Source organism: Phyllostomus discolor, chromosome 5, assembly GCF_004126475.2.
Source record: "Phyllostomus discolor isolate MPI-MPIP mPhyDis1 chromosome 5, mPhyDis1.pri.v3, whole genome shotgun sequence".
In the NCBI taxonomy this organism is placed as follows: domain Eukaryota; kingdom Metazoa; phylum Chordata; class Mammalia; order Chiroptera; family Phyllostomidae; genus Phyllostomus; species Phyllostomus discolor.
The window spans coordinates 155,202,620-155,218,120 of NC_040907.2; the positions used below are offsets into that span (position 1 = coordinate 155,202,620).

The window sequence follows — 15,501 nt, forward strand, 5'->3', positions numbered from 1 at the left end:
GGCCTGCACAGAGGAGAGGCCCTGTGAAGATGCAGGGAGGGGACACCCATCTATGAACCAGAGAGAGAAGCCTCAGAAGAAACCCACTCTGCCAACACCTGGATCTTATACTTCTTAGCCTCTAGGACTGTGAGAACATAAACCTCTGTTCTGTAATCCATCCGGCCTCTAGTATTTGTGAGGGGAACCCTAGCAAATGAATACAGAGTCCACTTTATTCTTTAATGTATATATTCAATTCCCTCTGAGAACTGCTATAAATTTCCCTTCACTACACCCCATAAGTCTTTGACGTGTTGTATTTTCTTTTTCATTCACCTCAAAGCACTTTCTAATTTCCCTTGCAACTTATTTTTTTGGTTACTTAGGAATGTGTTGTTTAATTTCTACATACTTGTAAATTTTCCAAATTTCCTCCTGCTACTCATTTCTGCTCATTCCATTGTGGTTGGAGAAAATACTTGGTATGATTTCAAGTTTTAAAAATTTATTGAGACTTGCTTTGTGGACTAACATTTGACCTATCTTAGATGCACACTTTTTTATAACTGTTATATCTTCTTGAGGAATTAACCTTTTTATCATTATATAATGTCCTTCTCTGTCTTGTAACAATTTTTCCTTAAAGTCTGTTTTGTCTGCTGTTAGTATGTCCAATCCAGCTCCCTTTTAGTTACTATTTGCATGCAATATCTTTCCCCCATCCCTTTACTTTCCACCTGTCTGTGTCTCTGAATCTAAAGTGAATCTCTTGTAGACAGAATATAATTGAATCATGTTTTAAAAATCCATTGTCACACTGTCTGCCCTTTAACTGGAATGTTCAGTCCATCAACATTGAATGTAGTTGATCCTAAGGTGGGTTTACATCTGCTATTTTGCTATTTGTTTTTAATGTCTTATGTCTTTTCTATTCCTCCATTTTTCCATTACTATCGTCTTTAGTGTTGATTATGTATGTGCTGTGTGTACCACTTTTAACTCCCTTACCTTTTTTTACTATATATTTTTTAGTTAATCTCTTAATCCTTAGACTGCAGACAATTGTAATCAAAATATGATGAACATCTTAAGTAATAAAAATCTAGTTCTCATTAATGCCAACTAATTTCACTACTATACAAAACTTCTGCTCCCATATACTTCTGTTCCCTCTCCCCTTCTTCGTACTATTATTGTCATACAGATTACATCTTAATACATTGTGTGCCCATCGATGCAGACTCATTATTATTGGTTTGTGTGGTTATCTTTTAAACAAGACTGGAGAAAATCGAGAGTTACAAAACATACATTTATTTATACTGTCTTTTGCATTTTCCTATGGAATTACCTTTAATGGTATTCTTTATGTAATGTGACTTCAAATTACTGTCTAGTGTTATTAAAGTCTACAGGACTTCCTTTGGCATTTCTTGTAAGGCAGGACTACTACTAATGAACATTTTAGTTTTTATTTGAGAATGTTTTAATCTCTCATTTTTCCCCTTCTTATTTGAAGAATTGTTTTGCTATATATAAAAGTCTTAGCCCTGCCTGGCGTAGCTCAGTGGATTGAGCACGGGCTGCGAACCAAAGTGTCGCAGGTTCGATTCCCAGTCAGGGCACATGCCTGGGTTGCAGGCCACGGCCCTCAGCAACCGCACATTGATGTTTTTCTCTCTCTCTCTTTCTTTCTCCCTCCCTAAAAATGAATAAATAAAATCTTTAAAAAATGTCTTGGTTGAAAATGTTTTGCTATATATAAAAGTCTTGGTTGAAAATGTTTTTTTTCTTTTCTTTCAACATTTAGAATATGTCTTCCCACTGTCTTCTGGTTCCTGATAAGAAATCGGCAATTAATCATCTCAGTGAGATGCCATTGTAGATGATCAGTTGTTTCTGTCTTGGCTGCTTTCAAGATTCTATTTCTCCTTGGCTTACAAAAGTTTAATTATTATGTGCCTCAGTGAAAAAGTCTTTGAGTTTATGCTACTTGGACTTCGTTAAGTTTCTTGAATGTGCAAGTTAATATTTTAAATTTAATTTGGCAAGCTTTTGGCCCTTATGTCTTAAATATTTTTTCTATCCCTCTCTCTCTCTCTTCTCCTTTTAGGACTCCAGAAGGTCTTTCCATCTCTTTTCATTTATCTTCACTTTTTTTCCTTCTGTTCTTCAGACTTGATCATCTCAAATGAACTATCTTCAAGTTCACTGGGTCTTTCTTCTGCCTCATCAACATTAATTTTAAGCCACTCTGGTGAATTTTTCATTTGTTATTATATTTGCAAATCCAGGATTTCTTTTTGGTTCCATTTATATCACTTTATTGATATTCACTGTTTGGTGAGACATCACTCATAATTTCCATTAGTTCTTGAAACATAGTTTCCTTTAGTTCTTTGAACATACTTTATTTTATTTAGTTATTTTTAGGCAGAAGGGAAGGGATGGAAAAAGAGAGGGAGGGAAACATCAATGTGTGGTTGCCTCTTGTGCTCTCCCAACTGAGGACCTGGCCTACAACCCAGACGTGTGCCCTGACTGGGAATCCAACCAGTGACTCTTTAGTTCACAGGCCCCCGCTCAGTTCACAGAGCCACACCAGCCAGGGCTCCTTGAACATATTTCAATTAGCTGATTTAAACTCTCTGTCTAATAAGTTTAGCACCTGGGCTTCCTTAGAGACAGATTATATTGACTGCTTTTTTCCCCTAGTTTCTCTGCATGTCTTAAAATTTTTGTTGAAAACTGGGCATTTTGAATATTCTAATGTGGCAACTGTGGAAATTAGTTCCTTTCCCTCTTCCTAGAGTGTGTTGTTGCTGCTTGTTGTAGTTTTTGCTGTTTGCTTGTTTGGTGACTCTTCTGAACTAATGTTGTAAAGTCAGTATTCTTTGTCATGTGTGGCCACTTAAGTCTTCTCTGTTAGCTAGTGGTTGATCACAAACAGGGGTCAGATAGCGGTTGATCACAGATTTTCTTAAATGCCTAGAACTGAAAAAAACCCTCCCAGTTTTAGTAGACGGGCTCTGTGTGTTTTGGCATATGCCTTCAATACCCAGGCAAGCAATTTTCAGCTTTGCCTTAACATTCACCTCCTGCTTGTGCAGAATCTAAAGATCAGCCAGAAGTGAGTATAGGGAATTCTCAGGTATTTGAGCATGTACGTAGCCCTGGGCATGTCTGTAACTTTCTAGTTTCCCAGAAATATGTTTCAGAGTTTTTCCAAGCCCTTATTCCCTAAAGAATCTCAATACCCAGACGTTTTCCCCAAGCTTTTGATTAGTCTATCATTTGCCTCAAAGATTATCCATTACTTCAGGCAACAGTGACAAAACATTTGCCTGTAAATGTTTTCATCAGATGGTCCCTGGATAGTTACCTCAGTAGTAGAGAGTTCCAAGTTATACAAGATAAAGAAAAACACTTTGAGCCATTCCTTCAGAGCAGAGATTTTCAACTGTTGCAGGCACACCAGTGTGCCACAAGAATTTTTTAAACATGCAATACCTGACTCTTTAGTCAGGGACACTGGCCTCTTTTACCTTAGACTGTCTTATGAAAAAATGACAACAGCCAACACAATAATAGCCATCCGGTGTGAATAAATTAAAATTATACCATTTTTGACAGAGCAGCAAAAAATATATTTTTTGGTGTGCTGCAGAATTTTAGTGATTAGTTTATGTGTGCCATGAGATAGAAAAAGTTGAAAATTGGTGCTTTAGGGAGTCATCAGGTCAAAATAAACAACCATGGTTTCTTGAAAATGGGGTACATTCTGCTCTCTCTGTTACGGCTATCAATACTGGGGATGCAGTCATTTTATTCGAGGCCATGTCCAATTTTGGGCATGGAGGGTGGGGTGAGGGTAATTTAAAACACCACGAAGTTTGCTGTTCTTACTCAGATTCAGCTTATTTTTTTAAAGATTTTATTTATTTATTTTTAGAGAGGGAAGGGAGAGAAGAGAGAGAGAGAAACATCAATGTGCGGTTGCTGGGGGCCATGGCCTGCAACCCACGCATGTGCCCTGACTGGGAATCGAACCTGGGATGCCTGGTTCGCAGCCTGCGCTCAATCCACTGAGCTACGCCAGCCAGGGCTCAGCTTGTTTTTCTTGAAAGCATTCCCCTGGTTGTTGTAGGCTTTTGGTTAGTTGTAAGTGTTCTGAAAAAGTTGATTCGGACAGTTTTTGCCACCTTTTTTTTTGCTGCTATTATGAAAGGATGGAATTTGTAGTTCCACATGGAACTTGATGCCATTTTGCTGACATCGCTTCAATACAACTTATTACTGGCAATGTTAGCCTTGATCACTGGCTATGGTGGTGTCTGCCAGGCTTCTCCACGGCCACATTAGAATTTCTTCCTGTCCACTGGCTATTCTAGAGGTTGGCAAACTGGCTGCAAGGCCAAATCTAGCTTACCGCCTCTTCCAGCAAATAAAATTTTTAGTGGTAGACAGCCATTCTCATTAGTCTACATATTTCCTTGGGCTGCTCTCATAATACAATAGCAGGAGTGATTTGTTATAGAAGAGACTGTGTAGCTCACAGAGACTAATATAGCTCCTGCTTGGCTCTTTGCTGACTCCTGCCCTAGCCATCAGAAGCATATCACTGAATCTAGCCCACCCCTAAGGGGAGAGGAATTTAGCTTCACATTGTGGAGGGAGGAGAACCGAAGCATTTTTGGACTATGTTAAAAACAAGATGATTAGTAAATATTTTGGGGTATACACTCTGAGGCTATACAAATATCCTATTTCTCCTTAAAGTTTTGTTCACCAATATTAGCTCATCAGTAATCTTGTCTTCAGCAGTTATTACTGTGGTGTGCTAATGGTGATTTTCTGTTTCTCTCATCCCTTTTACATGTAATTAGAATTCTTCTGTAAGGAAGATTTGTTCCTTCTTCCCCATTTATTTATTTATTCAGTCTTTTAATCATGTTAGATGGGCTCATAGATACGTATTTTATTCTCTGGGCCATAATCCATTACTGTCATAATTTACTTTGTTGCTCAAATTGTTCCAGCTTTGGCCACTGGGAATCTTTTAGGTTGGCCCAAATGTCTTTTAAACATGCCCCATCTTTTTAAGTTTTATTTGCTATTTGTTTTTTGAGCATTTCCCTTCTTTCTGGAACTACTAAATAGTCCACACATATCTTCTATTATCCCAGCCTCAGCCTTTGAACTTTATGATTTGAAAGAGGATTTTGAACAGTATTCTAAACTGGGAGGGCTCCATAACATCAGAGTTGGTGCAATGGAGAACACAATACAAGCCATTGAGTCAGAAGCCTGGATTTTTGACCTTGGGCAAACCCCTGACCTCTCATAAACATTTTTTCTCATCAGCAGAATAAAAATACTAATGGCCCCCTCACAGGATTCTCTGTGAAAATGTTATTTGAACTAGGAAGTAAGATGTAAACGTTAGTTTCCTTTTGCTGCTGTCCTTAGGAAGTCACTTTAAGGACTCCTTTGCTGTTCTAAGCAGATTGCTTCCTGCAAGGCCCCACCCCCACCCAAACACACTCCTAGTCCCCTGGAGGGCAGGGGCCTTGCCTTACAGCTGTGTGAATCTCTTACCTCCCTTATTGCTCAGCAACCTTTTACATAGTCTTTAATCAGTATTAGGTGTGGATTTTAATACATGCATATTCTGCACTTTAATATACACATGTTCTGCACGCTGCTAGTAGGCATGCTGCTGACAAACATCACCATTACAATTCATTTGGTGGTTTCTATCCATTATTAGGGCTTCATTCCCAGTTTGGCGATATTTGACTTGCTATGTCAATAGGCATTAGCTCTGTGGGAGGATAAACTGAACCAGATGTGGTACTGGACCTCGCAGTAAAGTCAGAAGGAGAGAGAGCTGTACAAATAGCCAACCACAGATTCCCAAGGACTTTAAATGTCAGACATCACACGGACTTTGTTCAGCAGGCAGTGGGGTAGCCAGTGAAGGCTTCTGAGGAAGAAGGTGATATAATCCACACTGAGAAAGTAGACGGCTGACATGCATGCCTATTGCATGCATGAGCCTGGAGACATGGAGGGGGTAGCCATTAGAAGGCTTTTGGAATGGCTCAAGTGAAGAATCATACACCTGAGTGACAGTAAGAATGGAAGGAAGTGAACAAAAACCTTGCCCAGAAAAACTAAATAGTACAACCAGTACATGGTCAATCAGGAATCAGAGAACCTTAGAAGGTGACCTTTGAGATCATTTGGGGCAACTCATGTTTCAGAAGATGAGGACTGAAGACACTGTCACTTGCCCAAGCTCACACTGTCGGTTAATGATTGTACTGTTCCAGGGGACTCTAGGCTAGGCAGCAGTAACAGTCAAACCAAACCCAACCACCAGAGCCTAACCTGTGTACGTTTATTTCCTACTCACAAAAAGTCCTCTGCAGGCTGGGAGACTCCTGGGGCAGCACCATTCCTCATGATGACTCAGGGATCCAGTATGCTTCTATTTTGCGGGTTCTGCCAACCCAACTCCTACCTTTCAGGAAGATAGTGTAGAGAATATGCATCACTCTTCTCACAGCCACGTGACCAGATTAGTCACATACCCAACCTAATACAAATGAGGCTGGGAAATATAGAAGGAAAAGAGTGGGCAGGAGATAGTTATGTACTATTTGGTAAGCATTATACTCTGTCACAGTCATAGAACTAAAAATGTCCTGATTCCCAGAATTCAGTCCTTTTTCCTATGCTTACAGGAAATGGAACCCGCTTTGCAGATCCGTTAACACCTCAGTGTACCCTGTGTTCTGAATATCTTCCTGTTACTGCAGACTTGGCAAGAGAACTAATACCAGATTTTTAGTCTTGGGAGAAACAACCCCATTCAGAAATTGTAAGTAGGCAGCTTGACATAAGCTGAAGATCTTTCAAACAACTCCAAATGACATATCACCATATGGCAATTATTTGTATAATCTAAAAAGAAGTGCAGAAATACCTACACAGTACACATCAAATCAGACATATAAATACCCCTGCTCTGTGACTTGTGAGTCACAGTAGATGCAGGCCATGGGGTTAAAGAGCAATAGACAGCCCCATAGCACAGGGTGGTAGGGCTGGTGCGGACAACTGAAGTCGGTGACTCTCTGGGTGCCTGCCTGCCATGCTCCCAACCAACCTCCTGCCAAGATAGGCAGCACTTTACTATTAAGAGCCATATTCAATAGCATGTGACTTGTCCCCCCTGGCCACAAATGACCAGAGCAGAGGAAGATGCTTGAATAAAGGCAGCTGATTTCTAATAATGCACGTGGCTTATGAGGTGGTGTGGCATGAGATGACTGGCAATTAACCAGGCCGATCAAAAAATAGATCAGAGTTTGGACAGAGTTTGTCAGTTGACAGTGGGCACAGGAGCTGAAGGGCAACAAAGGGAGAAAAGATAGCATATCACTGAAATTACAGAAATGTGGAGTCAGCAGAAGCATGAGAGTTGCTTTTGACAGAGTAGGAAGTAAGTGGTGGGTAGTACCAGACCATACAGGAGCTGTGAAAGCAAAATATTACTAAGTTGGCAAAATGACTGAGTATCCGAAAGCAGCAAATTCCTGCCACGAGGCGGGCAATGAGATATTTTAGTCCCTAGAGCCGTGCTGATCAGATTCCAGACTGTATGTAAGTTCAAGTAAGTCCAGCCATATGGCTATTTCTGAACATCTAGCCATGTGGCTGAGATTTCTATCCTCCTTAATTTTTTTTAAAGTAGAAGGGGTTTTTTTTAGAATTTTATTTATTTATTTTTAGAGAGAAGGAAGGGATGGAGAAAGAGAGGAGAGAAACATGGATGTCACTTGCCTTTTGCACACCCTGAACTGGGGACCCAGCCCCTGGGAATCCGACCCACAACCTTTGAGTTTACAGGCTGGTGCTCAATCCACTGAGCCACACCGGGTAGGGCTATCTTCCTTAATTTTACAAGATTGCTTACAATAACCCCCCATTACTTCTGATGGCCTGAGTAAATCTCTGTCCTTTGCAACCACAAGACCCCAACAGGCCATGAAAAGAAATTAAGTTCTAACGAATGCTACAGCATGGATGACCCTTGAAAACATTATGCTAAATAAAATAAGCTGGACACAAAAGAACAATTGTGTGATTCCACTTACATAGATACCTACAATTGTCAAAATCAAACAGACAGAATGTAGGATAGAAGTTACCAGGGGCTGGGGGACAGGGGCATTATTAATGTATGAAGAGTTTCTGTTTGGGGTGACAAAAAGTTTTAGCAATAAATAGTGGTGATGATTACACAGCATTGTGAATGTGCTTAATGCAAATGACTTGTATGCTTTAAAATGGTTAAAATAGTAAAAATCACGTTATGTATATTTTACCACACACCCAAAGGCCCTATAAGGGGTATAGCATGATGAAAAGAACACCAGCTTGGAGCCAGAGAAACTGGGTTCAAGACCCAGTTCTGCCACTTTGTAGCTGCATCACTTTAGACAAATTACCCAGCTCTCAGTGTCTGCGGTTTATTCACTTGGAAATCGGAGATAACAAAGCTCTAGGTCTGTTGTGAGGGACAAAGACAAAGCATACTGAATCATTACAAACATATCTTTTGAAAATGAGTCTAATGACTCTTGCTATGTGCATGTGGATGAGGAGACATTAGGCCTCTGTGCTCTCATTTAAGAAGAGTACGAGGCTTCTCCTTTGACTGTGTGCTGAGGGCACGTGATGTGATTGTCTGCCTTCAGAGTCTGCAGAGTCCCCTGAACGCTTCTCTTCTCCACTTCATCCAGTCGTTCCCTCTCCTGCCCTTGCTGGGCCCCCAGTGCTCTGATGCTCTCTTCTCCTCTAGTCCGCCTGGAGAGCACCCCTTAGAAGAGATTCTTTCCTCATTCAAACTGGAGTCCCCTTGATCCCCTTCTCAGAGTGGTATCTGTAGTTAGGCAGTTCTCTTACCAGGGAGGGAAAAGCTTGACCCACATAAGTCTGCTGAGTTGAACTGAAGGTCTTTTTATGCATCCGGAGACACGTAGGTGCAGGAAACGCTGGGGCTAAGAAAGCCCTCTAATCTCTTTCTATCTCCCACAGCCAGGCAGTTCATAATACGGGAATGTTTTCTGACTGGAATCCTTTCTCTGGGCATCAGCAAAAGGCAAGCGGTTGACCAAATGGTTTCTCAAATTAAATTTCATTAGGGCATTTCGTGAAGTCGAAAAAGTAGACACCCACTCTAGGAAGGCTGGGAGCTGTCCGCGGTCCTGAAATGAGACTGAGCGGATACACCTTATTTCTTATAATTCTGGAGCCCTGGCAATTGCAGTTCAACCTAATTTTGGATTTGGGAGATGTGAGTGCAGAGATAATTCTGGGAAGGCTAAAAGCATAGAGAGAGAGAGAGAGAGAGAGAGAGAGAGCGCGTGAAAGAGAGAGAAGCATACACATACACAGAGCTTTCCAGATGAGCTTAATAATGCTAAGGCAAAAATACAGAAACTTTTGTTTTGATTTTATTTTTAAATAGGAATTGTCATCAAGAAACCCCAAATGTCCTAAAAAATATGGAACAAATAAAAGGGGAGGAAGGTCTATGCATCAAACAACATTATGCAAAATTGTTTAAATACAAACTTGTGAGCGAAACTACAACCACATAGATGGATGTGTCACCATCAAGTGAGCCATACCAAAGGACTCACAACTCCTTATTTTTATCTTCTGTGTAAATAGAAACAGTTTGGTTTTTACAGAAAAAGGACAAATAGGAGTATGACTTAGCTTGATGTCATGTTCTTTCATGTGTCTTTTAAAAAAACATCCTGCCTATGTTCATAGCAGCATTATTTACAATTGCCAAGATTCGGAAGCAGCCCAAGTGTCCATCAGTAGATGAGTGGATAAAACAAATATGGGACATTTACACAATGGAGTACCCCTTGACTGTAAAAAAAAAAAAGAAAAGAAAAGAAAATTTTACCCTTTGCAATAGTATGGATGGATATGGAGAACATTATGCTAAGTGAAATAGGCCAGTCAGAGAAAGACAAATACCCTGATTTCACTTATATGTGGAATCTAATAACAAATTGAACTAACACACAAAACAAAGACGGACTCATAGACAGAAAGCAGGATGACAGCTATGGGGGACAGGTTTGGAGTGGAGGAATTCAGCAAAAAAGAAAAAGGACTCATAGACATGGACAATAGTGTGGTGATTGTGGGGGTTGGAGGGGGCAGGTGGAGGTGGAAGAGGATGTAAGTGTGATAAATGGTAATGAAAAAATACAATTAAAATTATAATTAAAAAAATAAAAATAGAAACATCCCCCCTTCTGGAGAAAGTTTGGGGCGTGATCCTCCCCATCCCCCACCTTAATGATATGCCCATGCAAACATCTTTTAGTGGAAGCTAAAGAAACTTGGCTGAAAAAAATAAGTAATCTAAAACTGAGTATTTAGCATATATGGTGAGCAATCACATACACACCACCTTATGGTGGTCCTTAAGCTAGGACCTCAAGTTAGCCACAACTTCTCAAGTAATCGTAAGCCACCTTAGGGGTGGTGGCCATCTCTCAGGATATCTCTCATACAAACAACATCACACATCCAGTAGCTGTTCAATAAATGTTGGCTGGTTGATTAAGGCAAAGTAGAGATAAAGTCTGGATTTCACTCAGGTAATGTGTTTTCTTTTTTAAAAAATTAGGGTGCCTGCCTATAAGGGAAAAATTAGAAATACATAAAATCCAACAAGAAATTGATTTAACAAATTGTGGCACATCCATACAACTGAACACTACACTGAATTATAAAACTAAGTAAATATACCTATATTACTGATGTGGCGAAATGGCTACAATTTATGGAGTGAAAAAAGAAACTTCAAAACCCTATAATCAGTATATAGAATGCATATGAACTTACATTTGTAAAAAAACATTAATCTGAGAAAGTGACACTTTTTATCACTTCTATTTTCATTACAGTAATCCTAGCAGCTGGCATGAAGCTAGGGTTCAGTAAATGTTTCCTGACTATGGTAACACGGAAGACTTGGAGTAGCACTTAAAATGCTCCCAACAGAGTGTGAATTCTGACCTTATTCTGTTACTCCAGAGCAAGCAGGATTTTCCTGTTGTTGGAAGGAAGGAAGGGAGAAAGGACTTCACAATTAGCCAAAGTTAAGAGAGTGTTAAATGTCACTGGGTCAATCCCAGATTTGGGTAATACTTTCTTTTTTCCCCCCTTACTTTACCCATTTACCTACCTACCTATATATTAATACATTTTCCTAATGTTTTCAGTTTGCAAATTTCAAACCTAGAGAAAAGTTGTAAGACAAAGATAATAAACATCTGTGTTCACTGTTAATTTTTTGCCACAGTTGCTTGATCTCCCCCTCTCTTTGTGTGTATACTTTTTTTTGCCAAAATATCTGAGAGTAAGTTATATAAATCATGATGTTGCAATACTAAATACTTTGGCATGCATCTCCAAAGAATATTTGCCTGTTTATATAGATATATGTCATACATATGTGTGTGTGTATATATGTATTTGTTTTCAAAGAACTATTTCTTACTTGAAATAGTTTAAAACTCACAAGAAGTTGCAAAAATAGTACAGAAAGTCTCCAGGTATCATTCACTCAGCTCGTTCTCCATGACATCTTATACAACCATATTACATTATCACAATGACACTAAGACAACAAACGAATTCAACTACAGACCTTATTAGACTTTGTATTGTACTAGGTTTCTCTCTCTCTCTCTCTGGCTTTCTCTTTAGTCCTATGAATTTTTATCACATGTATAGATTTGAGTAACAGAATTTTCCATTTTCCCCACACAAAAAACTCCCCATGTTATCCCTTTAGAGTCACATCCTCTCCACAACCGTAACCCCTTAACCATTGACGTGTCCTCTTATCACTAGCATTCTGTCACTTCTACGATGTTACACGAACGGAGTCACACAATACAATAACATCCTGAGATTAGTTTTTTCACTCAGTGGAATGCCCTTGCAATTCATCCAAGTTATTGTAAATTATTCATCAATACCTCATTGATTTTAATACTGGATGTATCACAATTTGCTTATCCAGTCACTTGTTGAAGGTTATTTCCTGTTTTTTTCCAATTATAAAAAAAGCTGCTATGAACATTCATGTACAGGTTCTTATGTAAACATAGATTTTCATTTTTCTAGGCTAAATATTGAGGAGTGAGAATACTGGGTCATACAGTAAATGTATGTTTAACTTTATAAGAAATTGCCAAAGTGTTTTCCAGAGTGGCTATACCATTTTACAATCCCACCAGCAACAAATAAGAGATCCAGATGCTCTGAATCCTTGTAAGCACTTGGTATTGTCAGTATTTTGTTTTAACCACTCTAGTAGATACATAGTGCATATAATTTTACTTTTAATTTATATTTCCCTAATGGCTGATGATGTCAAATGTATTTTTGTATGCTTATTTGACATCTGTATATCCCCCTTGGTAAAATATCTGTTCAATTCTTCTGCCCATTTTCAAATTGGAATATTTGTTTTCTTACTGCTGTGCTTAGAAGTCTTTATATATTTTGGATGCAAATCCTTTGTTGGATATGAAATTTGCAAACATTTTCTCCCAGTATGTGGTTTGTCTGTTCATCTTCTCTACAGTCTTTTAAAAAAAGATTTTATTTATTTATTTTTAGAGAAAGGGGAAGGGAGGGAGAGAAACATCAATGTGTGGTTGCCTTTCACACACCCCCTACTGGGGCCCTGGCCTGCAACCCAGGTGTGTGCCCTGACTGGGAGTCGAACGGGCGACCCTTTGGTTACTAGGCCAGTACTCAGTCCACTGAGCCACACCAGTCAAGGCTCATCTTCTCAACAGTCGTGTGCAGTGGAAAAGATTTTTAAAATTTTGATGAAGTCAAATTTATTCATTTATTTTATGAATTGCATCTTTGGTGTCATACACATCAAAGACTTTTCCCAAGTGGCTGTCTAAAAAATAATTTTTGACCTTTTTTTTTCACCTCACATGTGTTTAATAGTGTGGTAGATGCTGATAGAGATACATAGATGTGGAAGAACTGTGATCAAGGAGCTTCCAGTTCAGCTTAGAGAAGCACACACATAATTACAGCAGAAAACGGTAGGTAACTCTAAGCCATTCAAGGCTATGGGTTGGAGGGGAAGAGTTCATGGGAGGGAAGGATCACTTTACATTGGAAATAGCAGGGCAGGCTTCACAAAAGATGGGGCATTTGAACCTTAACAATTTTGACAAAGTTGAAGTAGGGGCAGAGGAGAAAGTTCCCGGAAGAAATAATTGCAGGAGCAAAGGAACAGGGATGGGACAGAAAAGTCAAGATCAAGAAGTGGGCTGGAGTGGAGAGGCTAGATAATTCACTCTTGGATACAAAGTATTTGAACATCAGCAAGCATTCACGAAGAAATATCCTACAGACAGCAGGACGTGTGAGCTCAGAGTTGCCAGTTGGGAACAGGGATGGGGGAACAGCACGCACAGGCCAGGCCATGTGTTGCACTTGCACGCCTCATGGCAGGCAATGCGTGCTCTCCTTCAGAGCACTTGTCAAAATCACAATCAACAATGAACTGTGTAATTAGTGCTTTAACCTCTCACTCTCTTGCTAGAATGCGAGACTCATGGAGGCAGAATCCACATCTGCCTTATTCCTAGCACCTAATCCAGCGCCTTGCACTCAGTGAATATTAATATCGAATAGATAAAATAAGAAGGTGATACTTCTAATGGCTATCAGTTGTTGAGCATGTGCATGGCAGGCACTGTGATACCTTCTCTTTGTATACATAATCTCATTTAAAGGTCACAGAATCTCCTGAGAGGTATGTCAGGGGTTCTCAAACCTAGGTTCAGCAGAGGTGGGGCAAGGCCTGAGAATCTGAATTTAAGTTCCCAGGTGCTTCTAATGAGCAGTCAGGATGAAAACCACTCAGATGGATGGTTTTATTGAAACTTTACAGATGAAGAAACTGAGGTTCAGAAAATAACAGTGATTCATCCAAAGTCCTATGGCGAGGAAGAACCATGAGGCAAAGCTGGATCTCTTAGGAAGAGGACTTTACCACAAAGCCTCCCTGACTCTGGGAAACCTAGTAACTAAAAAAAAAAAGAGTTTATGAGGGAAGAGCAGAAAGCTGAAAACTGAATTCTTAAAACAAAGGAGAGAGGTGAGCACTGCCCAGTGCCACAGAGTGGCCACAGAGGATGTGGTGCGAGGGAGAACCTGGTAACGGCGCACTAATGTGTCTGCGGTGCCTGAGTCTGACGTCAGAGGAAGGCGAAGACAGGGCGATCCCTCTGGAAACCCGGCCAGCTGGAAGACCTTGTGGTTTGAGGCTTCGCCAAGATCACTCCTTTGTAGTGCAGCTTTGTCTAAAATCATTAAAGCCAAACATCTTGGGCCTGTGGGGTGGGTTGCCAAGAAAGGGGAGGTAGGAGTCTCATGAGTGATTCTCAGTTGGGATGTCAACTAAGCTACTCAGAGAAGGCAAACTGCAGCCCACTCGAGGTTGTCCAGGGCCACCACCCCTCTATCGGATCACTGAGTCCTCTGTATCCTTTCTTCTGTTCTCTGCGCTCTGCCTTTGCAGTCCTGCTTCTGCTGGTCGGTGGGAACAGAAAGAAAGGTGAAACTCCAACCAGGGCATTTTGTTGACTTTTAGTAGCCCTGAATAACAAACACGGTGGAAATGAGATTGGAACTATAGCCCAGAAGTAAGATTTTCTGATTATCTGTGGTTGTTTCCACACAGCAGTGGGCAACAACTGCGAGCCACAATCACACCAGCCCGGAACCACGATCAGCGAGGGCCGGCTGTATTCTCTCCCCTACCCCCAAAGCCAGCCTGTACCAGGGTGCGTCGGGTAGCCTTCTGCAATCCCACCCCTAAATCCAGCTCTTATCCTGTTGTCGGGGTGTGTGAAGCAGGGCCCCTTTATTTGAAAGAAGACAATAACAGCAGGAGCCCCTGACACCTTTACAGCTCATAAAGCACCTTCACAGGCATCAACGAAACCGTCCATGACCTTGGGAAGGGAGGTGTTGTTATCTCCACATGCTTAGCAAGAGGCAGAGGCCAGGATCCAAACCCATCACCTCTGACTGTGGGTCCAATGTTCATTCCATTACAAATCAGTCTGCTAGTTTGTTATCGGCCCAAACTCTTCTGAAACCCACTTAGCTTTTTGTCCAAAGAGAGATCTCCACAGGAAGAGGTTCCCACAAACCAGATGATGATTTACACAGACTGAAATCTCAGACGCTTACTGGGCCAAACAGGTAAAGTAAAGGAATTAAGAAGGTGGGGGTAATTCGTCGGAGAGTGGTGGGCACTGCGGTGAACCTGAGAGCACACTTACACAAACGGCCGGGGCACCTCGTCTGTGCCCACTGCGGCCATCCTGGCTCTTTCCTCCGCTGCTTTCCACTCTGCAACTCGGG

At 40.7% G+C, this 15,501-nt stretch overlaps 1 protein-coding gene across 1 annotated transcript in view; it reads right to left on the reverse strand.

The window, feature by feature from the left end:
• The window catches only part of NT5C2 (5'-nucleotidase, cytosolic II), a 147,609-nt gene that overhangs the window by 131,030 nt on the left and 1,078 nt on the right, over positions 1-15,501 (reverse strand). The gene's annotated exons all lie outside the window — the stretch shown is intronic.